Raw genomic sequence first — 9,748 nt, forward strand, 5'->3', positions numbered from 1 at the left:
AATTGTCGTTCAAATATAATGAAATTTGTATTGGCATATGGTATATTTTATTTATTTCTAAATTTTGTAGTTCTTCAAGGCTCAAGAATTTATTGATAAGGAGATGTATGAGAAATTGCTAAAGATTTTTACTCGGTACAAATTCAGAAATTACTTTAGGTTTATCTTAACGTTTTTACTTATAGTTTGATCTATAATTCCCAAAAAAAAAAAGACATAATTATTTTTCTTTTTTATATTTTTTGTAGACACATGAAAGATTCTTCAAATACAAATTCATACTTTGGCTTATCACTAAAAAAAAGGTCCATAAACAAAGAAAAAAAAAATACTTTTGAATATGGCTCATCTTTTGTAAACAATTATATTTTTATATTTATTTTTATGACTTTGAGTTAGATAGAAGAAGATAAAATATTATTATAATAACTATTTTATGGATTATGTATTTGTAGATAAGTGACGTATGTGTTCATTATAATTAAATCATTTTCATATTTTTATTGTTTATAGATAGGTAATATATGATTATTTTAAGTTGAACATTTCTATATTATTATAAGCTATTTTATATTATTATTTTTATGTTATTCAAATTTAAAATTTAAAAAATTATTAAAATAATCAACTTTAAATCCTATAAAAAAAACAGCTGCAATGCTTATTAAGCCGTTAGTAATGGATAATTATAAAGAATTTATTTTAATTGTGTTAAATTTTTTATTTTATTTGGAGAATAAAATGTATTTATTTGTATTATTAAAAACGATGAAGAAGTTTAAGTATCGTGGGCTCCGATGTTAGTTTCACTGGTATTGAAATTTTTATTCATTGGTATTGAAGGTAATTATTATTATTATTATTATTATTATTATTATTATTATTAGGGATAAGTACGATTTTGGTCCCAAAAGTTTTGCGTCAGAATCGAAATCGTCTCTCTTCTAATTTTCGATTTAAAATCATCCTAAACGTTTTTTTCGTATTAAAATCGTCCTTTTAATTTTTTTTGGACAAAAATACCCTCACCACTACCAACACAATTACCTCCTCCACCACCACCACAACCACCACCACCAAACCACACCAAACCAAGAAGCAGAAACAGAAAGCAAGACCACCACCACCACCAACACCAACACTAACACCAAGAACACCAAACAACACCAAACCAAGAAGCAGAAACAGAAAGCAAGAAAACAAAAAGCAAGAAAGCAGAAGCAGAAAGCGATGCAGAGGCGGAGGCGAAGCAGAGGCAGAGGCGGCGAGGCGGCGAGGCAGAGGCGGAGGCGAGGCAGAGGCAGAGGCGGAAGCGAGGCAGAGGCAGAGGCGGCGAGGCAGAGGTGGAGGCGAGGCAGAGGCAGAGGCGGCGAGGTGGTGACCCTGACTCTCGCGTTTCTCTCTCTGCTAGCCCTCGATGGCGATGGCTCTAAGGGAGACGACGAGCAAGGACGGCGGTGGCTCCTCGGACGACGACGCATGCGACGGATCCAGCGGCGGTGGGAACAGCCGAGGCGACAGCGACAGCCGCCGTCCCCTTCCCCCCTTTCCCCTTCCCCCTCCCCCTTCCACCTCTCCCCTTCCCCCACCTCCACCCCACGTCCTTTCCCCTTCCCCTAACCCCGAACCCCACGTCCTTTCCCCTTCCCCTAACCCCGAACCCCACGTCCTTTCCCCTTCCCTTTCCCTTCCCCCTCCCCTCCCCCTTCGTATACCCTTTGCCCACCCCCCCCCCACAAAACGCGTTTTCTTTTTTTTTTTTTAATTTTATATTTTTTTAATTAAAGTAAGGGTAATTTTGGAATAAATTAAAAAAATTTATTAGAAAGGACGATTTTAAAATGAAATGCAACATTAAGGACGATTTTAAGTAAAAAATTACATCAGGGACGATTTCGATTCTGGCCCTCAACGTTAGGGATCAAAACAGTACTTATCCCTTATTATTATTATTATTTATTTTGTTGGGCTTCGTTGGTTTTAATTTGTTATCTATAACAATATATAATGCTAAAATCTATTTTGGTGTCTAAAATTCTTTTCTAATTTTGCCCTTTTTAATAATCTATCCTATTGTATGTCAGTTATTTCTTATCTCATTAATTCATATTTACGGAACTTCTATAAGTATCTCTTTCTTCCCTTACTATCTCTTATCTCATATTACTAACGTAAAACCTAATGTAATTTGCTTTCCATCGTTAAATAAAAGTGTAAAACTATGCTAGGGGACTGACTTAGCAAGATATCAATGGAAGATTTATGTAGAAGTGGTCGACCAACTTGGTAAGACTATGCTAGGCGATGAAGACAAAATATGAGTGAAGAACCGAGGCAGCAACACCTAGCCAAAAGGCGTGCCAATTATACTCTAAGTTATACTTCTAATTAATAAATTTATGTGGTTAGTTATCATTTAATTTGAATTATTTATACAATATATCTATGTTAATGTATTCTTAGTATCATTTATTTATAATTTATCTACTGAATGTACTCTTAAGTTTTCAAAATATATTATTTTTATGCCAATAATAAATTTTTTAAATATTCAGATACAATAATAAAGGAATTGGTCTAAATAATAGATCGAATGCTGATAATATGAATAGAAATTCTGTATATTTATTTAATTGATAATATATTTTTTCTTAAGTTTTGATTCAATAAATCTTCAATTATTCTCCTAAATAATATTGTTATAGATATTATTATATTATTTTAATGTACTTTAAATTTATAACAATATAAAATGATAATACCAAGAGTTTTTGTGTCCATATTTAAGTTCTTATTGATCTTGACGAGAAAGAGTTATTATTAAAAAGAATTCTCATGTACAACCGTCAAGTTACTTTAAATAAAAATTTTTTTATCCATTTTAAACAGCAACTTCGTCAAAAATTTTCTATTGGATGTAAATCATTGTTGCAGATTTTTAAAGAATAAAAGTAACAAAAGTTTAAATAGGGCAATTTTTTTTTAAATAAATGTATAAAGAATAATTTTTCTCTTTAAATTATTATTATTATTATCATATTATTTTAATATAGTCTTGGTATCTATACAATATATAATGACAATTGGAGTTTAAATTTAAGTTTCAATATTACTCCTAAAAAAAGGTTTATTATTAAAAAATTCTTCCGTTAGTTACGTTAAATAAACAAATTTCTACCCATTTTTTCACAATAATCTCATTAAAATTTTTTTTTATTGGATGTAAATTATTGTTGTAGATTTTTTTTATTTGGATATTTTTTAAAGAATAAAAGTAGAATAGTTCAATAAAGACAATTTAAAAAAAAAATAAATTTACACAGAATAATATACTCTTCAAATTGTTATCATACTCTTTTAATATACTCTAGGTACCTACACAATATATAATATCAATTGGCGTCTAAATTTAAGTTTCAATATTACCCTTCATGAGAGAAGTTTATTATTAAAAAAATTTCTCCCGTACATCCGTCAGTTAAGTTGAATAAAAAAACTTTCACACATTTTTTACGGTAACTTTATTAAGAATTTTCTATTGTATGTAAATTATTTATGCGATTTTTTTATTATGGATATGCTTTTAAAATAATAAAAGTAAAATAGTTTAAAAATATAATATTTGTACCAATTTATCAGGATTCATCTTACGTATAATATTCATTCATTTGAGTTCATTCATGGAGTACCTTATAAAAATTATATTTAAGTAATTTTTTTATCTTATAACCATTTTATATTTTGGGATTTAAAATTTTGTATTTTTGTTTTATTCAAGCTTTATTTTTATGTTTTATTTTAGTTTTGTTAATAAAAAATATTAACATTAGGTTCAATTTTTTAACTTTTAGGATAAATAAAAAGATGGAACCTTTTTTATAAATTAGATGATTGAAAAACTTATTTATTATTAGAAGAAATTAAGTCTATGTTTTCACTATAGAAATACATATAATTCACTGTTGAATGTAATCAAAATAAATATATATTTATTTAATTTTTTAAATTTTGCATTAATTATTAAAATCATGATATAATAGATGTACTCATATTAAAAAAATAAAAATGACTTCATAACAAGGTTCAGAAAATCGGACCTGTCATCAAACCGCTCTAGTCACTGGTTCACTGTCTAATCGGTCCAACCGGTGGTTCAACCGGAAAAACCGTTTTAGAATAGAATAATAAATAAATTATAAATAAACATCCTAAAATATAATTATAGTCTAATATAAATCTTAAAATATCTTCGAAATTTAAAACACTACATAAAATATCATCAACCAAATACATATGATCTTATCAAAATCCAAACTTAAAAGTTAAATAGTAATAAAAGCATATCTAAATATTAATCCCAACATCATGGTTTATCAATCATCAAAATCCGCAAGAACCTGTTGCAAATCTGCTTCGGTGGGATGATCTTCACCTTCATTCCCACCCTGTTGAGCGGAAGAATCAAGAGATGCAGCATAAAGACCACTACTACCACTGCCACTTTAATATAAATCAGCATCAATTTCACCTAATAAAATACACATGTTATCATTATATTATAAACTAACAACATTCTAATAAATCATTAGAAACTAAATATACTATACTCACGCAATAAGTCATCCACATTACTAGGAAGATCAGGCTCTTTCTCTACAACCTCTTCAGTCACCCAAAAGTCAACTTGACTGATGGTTTCATAATCAATTGGATCATATTGTGTCTTTTGCATTGTTATCAGCAGTTGCTTCTTGATTAATACTATTTTCCATAACTGAAATTAATAAAACAGATATGAAATTAAAAACAGCCACAACACAATGAAAATTAACCATGTTCTTAACCTAAAGCAGGAGCCAAACACAATGAAAATTAACAGCATGTTCTTAACCACAACACAAGACCATATCAGCAATTCTGCCTACAGCATTCAGCCATTCAACAATATTGCAAAACAGAGTAAGTTTTCACTTTCCAGCATTAACAAAACACTAAAACGGAGTAACAAATTAGGTGTTCTGGACTAAAACAGAGTAAGTTTCTAGCATATTAGGTGTTCTGGACTAAAACAGAGTAGTAAATTAACAATTACAAAGCAGCAAAAGTGCAAAATACTAAAACAGCAATAAATTGAACAAAAATCGCGTAACGGGTAAACTAAGAACGTCTTCATGTTTCTATATCAACTGAGGAAAAAAAACTCCTAGGGTGAATTTGGAATATAATAAAATAGAAATCGGAATTAATTTAATTTTAAGATTATTTTTTTCTTATAATAAACAACAAACAGAAATTGAAGACCGAAGAAGACCGAAGAGGCGAAGAATGAAGAACGCAGACCCAAGACCCAAGATGAATTGAAGAATTATGGAACAAAAATTGAAGAGGAAGTTCAGAGAAGATAAAGACGAGGAATCACTCACCTGGGTTCGAGAGGCCAGCGAAGACTAAGAGAATCTGCCGAGTGACTAGGTTCCGGACACGGGAAAGAGGAAGAAGCGACAGTGCTGAGGAACAGGCGACGGCGGTGGTGCTGACGACCTTAGAACCGCGGCAACGATGGAGGGCTACTGGGCTGGGAATGCTTCAGACTTCAGAAGGCTAAGGTTCACCACGAGTGGAGTGAGACTGTGAGACTGAGATGAATGAATGGGGGAAGAAGGGGGGGTGGTTCACGAGTGGGTCCGGGTCGGGTTTCATTTTTTTAAAAATAATTAAAAAATGGCGTCGTTTAGAGGAACCGGCCGGTCAGTGGTCCGGCCCAACCGGCCGTTTTTGGCCGGTTCACCGATTTTCCAGCGGTTATTAGAGGAGGACTTGACCGCTTGCATCGCCGGTTCACGGTTAAATCGGTCGAACCGGTCAGTTCGGTCCAGTTTTCTGAACCTTGCTTCATAACTATTTTTTGTTGGAAGGAAACATAAGTGAATAACTATAAAGTCTAATTTAAACAACTATAAATGAGTAAAATAAGTAATAAAAAATGGACATAAAATTTAACTTTTTTATTATTTGGTACAAAATAAAATAAATCACTGTTCTCATATATAATGACATATAATTTAACATTATCCTTTTCTAGAGCCATCTATTTTTTAGTTTTTATCCTTATATTTGTGCTTTATTTTAATTTTATTAAACTAAAAAATACTAATGTCATTTAACTTTAATTTTTAACTTTTATCATAAATAAAAATATGTGACTTTGTATGCATTAGATAATAAAAAAAATACTCATAATAAAAAGAGTTAAATTTACTCGTTCATTACATTTATAGGAGTGTAGATGATTCACATAAGAGTTACGAGGATTTTTTTAACTTTATTTTTAAAGTAGTATTCACTCCCGAGTGTAATTATTATGAACTAACATATGGTGGTAACTAATTGCGATTGAAGAGAAGATAGAAAGAAAATAAAAAACGGAGAAAGAAAGAGAGAACAACCCAATATAAGAGTGGTAATGATGCATATATTAGATAATGATAAGAAAAAAGAATAATGATAACAAAAATTAAAAATTCTAAAAGAATAATAAAACTAAAGACAATTTAAAATGTTGAATATAAAATTATAAGAAATAAAATTTTTTTAGCTATTAAAATTATGTGAGAGAAAGACTAATTTAAATATAAATTTTTATATTTGCTTCAAATTAAATATAATTGAGAAATAAATAAATTTACAATTTTTTTTAATTTTTATCTTTATTGTTATACATAGTAACAACGTAATAATTTTAGTATTATACCTAAATTAATTTAAATTTAATTATTCTATATATTAAAAAAAATAAATAACTTATAATTTTTTTTATTTTTATCTAATTATTCTATGAAATTTTTTTGAATGTTTGGTATCTTACATTTTTTTAAAATGATAAAATATGACTTAACAAACAAGTATGAAAAATAAGTATCTATATAATAGTTATTCATCTAGATATCTAAATCAAACAAAAAAAAATAATTCTTTTAACAAAATTTTAAACAACGCAAAAGTTAACGCAATGGATATGTATGGATCAAAGTGATAAACACAAATGAGAGCTGCGATAAAGATATGGTGGTAATTGATTGCGGTTGGGGTTAATAGAAGAACAAAATAAAGAATGAGAATAAAACAAGGCAACAACGATGGCGAGACAATAATAGTTATACATGTAAAAAAAATAATAAGAAAAAATAATAGTGTATAATATGATGAGATGATATATCAAAATAAAAATTAATAATATTGAAATAAAAATAAAATCAAAGATAATTAAATATGTTCAATATAAGGTTAAAGAAATAATTTTTTATCTATTAGAATTATGTATAAAAAAAAGAGTGTTTTGAATATAAATTTTTGAATTTACTTTAAATTAAATAGAATTGAGAAAATAAATAATTTTAATATATAAAAACCTAATTTGTAAATAATATTAGTAAATCTTTATATTAATTTTGTTATACATAATAACAACATAATTTTTTTAATTTTTTAATTTAAATTTATTTATTTTATACTTTCTACATATATTAAATAACTTAACATATTTTACTTTTCTTTAATTTATTTTTTAATTATTGATATTAAATTTATAAATTTAAAAATAAAAATATAAAAATACTTTTTCAACTCAATAGATCTTCATGCTCAAAATAGCATGCCCATATGATAGCCTAAAATTAGTTTTTTGACCAATAATTCACCTTCTCAACCTAGTCCAATGACAACAAAAACCAACAAAAATAATTACCTTCATTAAATCATTAACAATCATTATATACTTTTAACAAACTTTTGCCGCCACTGTTATTCTTTAGGATGTGTCTGCTCTTTCAACAACAATGCCAACACATCTCATTGGATTCCTTCACCACCTCATTTCAGCAGGTGCTGAAAAATTCTTGTTTTAAAAAGTGTTTTATATTAAACATTTTCCTTCTCTTTGAATTTTGCAGATGTCAATAAACTTCATTTTAAGGATAATATTGTAGGTGTAAACATGGGATCGACTTGGCTAGTTAGACCGAACTAGTGAACCAGTTATAGGACAGGTCCAGTCAAAACATAGAATTGAATAAAGAAAAGAATTGGCGAAAATCGATTTGACCAGACCGATTTTATTAAAATTAGATATTCGATGGGTTTGAGAAATTCGAACCGATTCAAAAATAATTTTAACGGTTATCATTTTGATTTTTCAAGGAAAAAAAAGAGAAAAATAGAACCCTAATTCAGCGAAGGATCCCCTTCCCCAAACGGCAGAGGAGCTCAGTGCGGCGCCTTAACCTTCTCACTCTCACGGAGCTGCTTCCCTCTCTCAAAGAAAGAAAAGAGGTGACAAACCCAAGCCTCCATTGCCACCGCCGTTCTTCTCATCGCCACCGTCCCGCCGTTCTTCGCCAACTTTTTTAATTCGCGTCACCAGCTTCTTCGCCTGGTCCCGCATGCTTTGTCACCTATCGCCAGGTCCTGTTCGTCGCGTAGCCAACCTCTTTGCCTGGTCCAGCTTCGTCGTCTGTCGCGTCGCCTGGTCCAACTTCGTCGTCCCTCGCATGCTCGTCGCCGGCAGTCTTGCTTCCTCTCCCTCATATTCTACTAGTTCTCTGCGTTGTAATTATAAGGAGAAGGACGCAGTGTCGCTAGCTTCTCCGCGTCACATTCTTGCTCCTCTTTCGTACTCTGCTCGTTGGAAGACACTGAAGGTTACTTAATTTTTCTTGCTTACTCTTTTCGTTGTTAATCTGTTGTTCATAAAAAATGTGATTTGATTAATTTAGTTTTTATTGTGTACAAAATGATTTAGTTAAAAACAATTAGTTAATTGTATGTGTTTGTAAGCTCTGATCTCTTATAATGCTATGTATGTAATGTAATTGACTAATTGTTTGGTCATGAATTTATGATGAGACCTGAATTTATCAATTTGTTGAATTGGAGATTTGAATTTATTGAATGGAACTTTGCTAATTACTAATTTAGTTATGCTGATGACGGTAGATTTTGTGTTTATTTGCTAATTTTGAATTTGGAAAGAAAAATGTTTGGATATTGATATTTAGTTATTTAGTTTACTTTGTGGTTATGATATTATGATTCTTCTAATAAAAATATTTTCTGAAAGCCATTCCAAATTAACGAAACTTTTCAAAAATCTCTCACCTGAAAACCATTTATAATGGGGGTGCACCTTATTTTTAATTTCAATTTTGAGGGTCCGGAAATTACCATTGTTTATAATGGTTTGTTTTTTTTTTTTCGCAACAATAATGGTGTGGTCTTTATAAAGGTTCTGAAAACCAGTTCGAACTAGCCGGTCAAACCGAAAATCGTTGCTAAAGATGGTTTGGATAGAAGCCGAAACTCTTTTTTTTTTTTTCGCAACAATAATGGTGTGGTCTTTATCAAGGTTCTGAAAACCAGTTCGAACTAGCCGGTCAAACTGAAAATCGTTGCTAAAGATGGTTTGGATAGAAGCCGAAACCGGTGATGGATTGCCAAACCGAATCGTGACCCGGCTGATTTTTGAATTTTGCAAAAAAACGCAGCGTTTTGTCACTTTGTGTTTGGATTTTGGAACCCTAACTCCCTAACCAGTTACCATTACCTGGTACCCTTCTACTCTCTAGTCTCTGGTACACAACGGGCAGAAGGAGAACGCGAAGCAACTTCCAACGCAACTTCTAAAGCCACCGCCGCTGTCGCAACTTCGGGCCGTTCGAAGTCACCGGCGCAACCTTTGTCCAGCCAATACCGC

This window comes from Arachis hypogaea, chromosome 14, assembly GCF_003086295.3.
Source record: "Arachis hypogaea cultivar Tifrunner chromosome 14, arahy.Tifrunner.gnm2.J5K5, whole genome shotgun sequence".
In the NCBI taxonomy this organism is placed as follows: domain Eukaryota; kingdom Viridiplantae; phylum Streptophyta; class Magnoliopsida; order Fabales; family Fabaceae; genus Arachis; species Arachis hypogaea.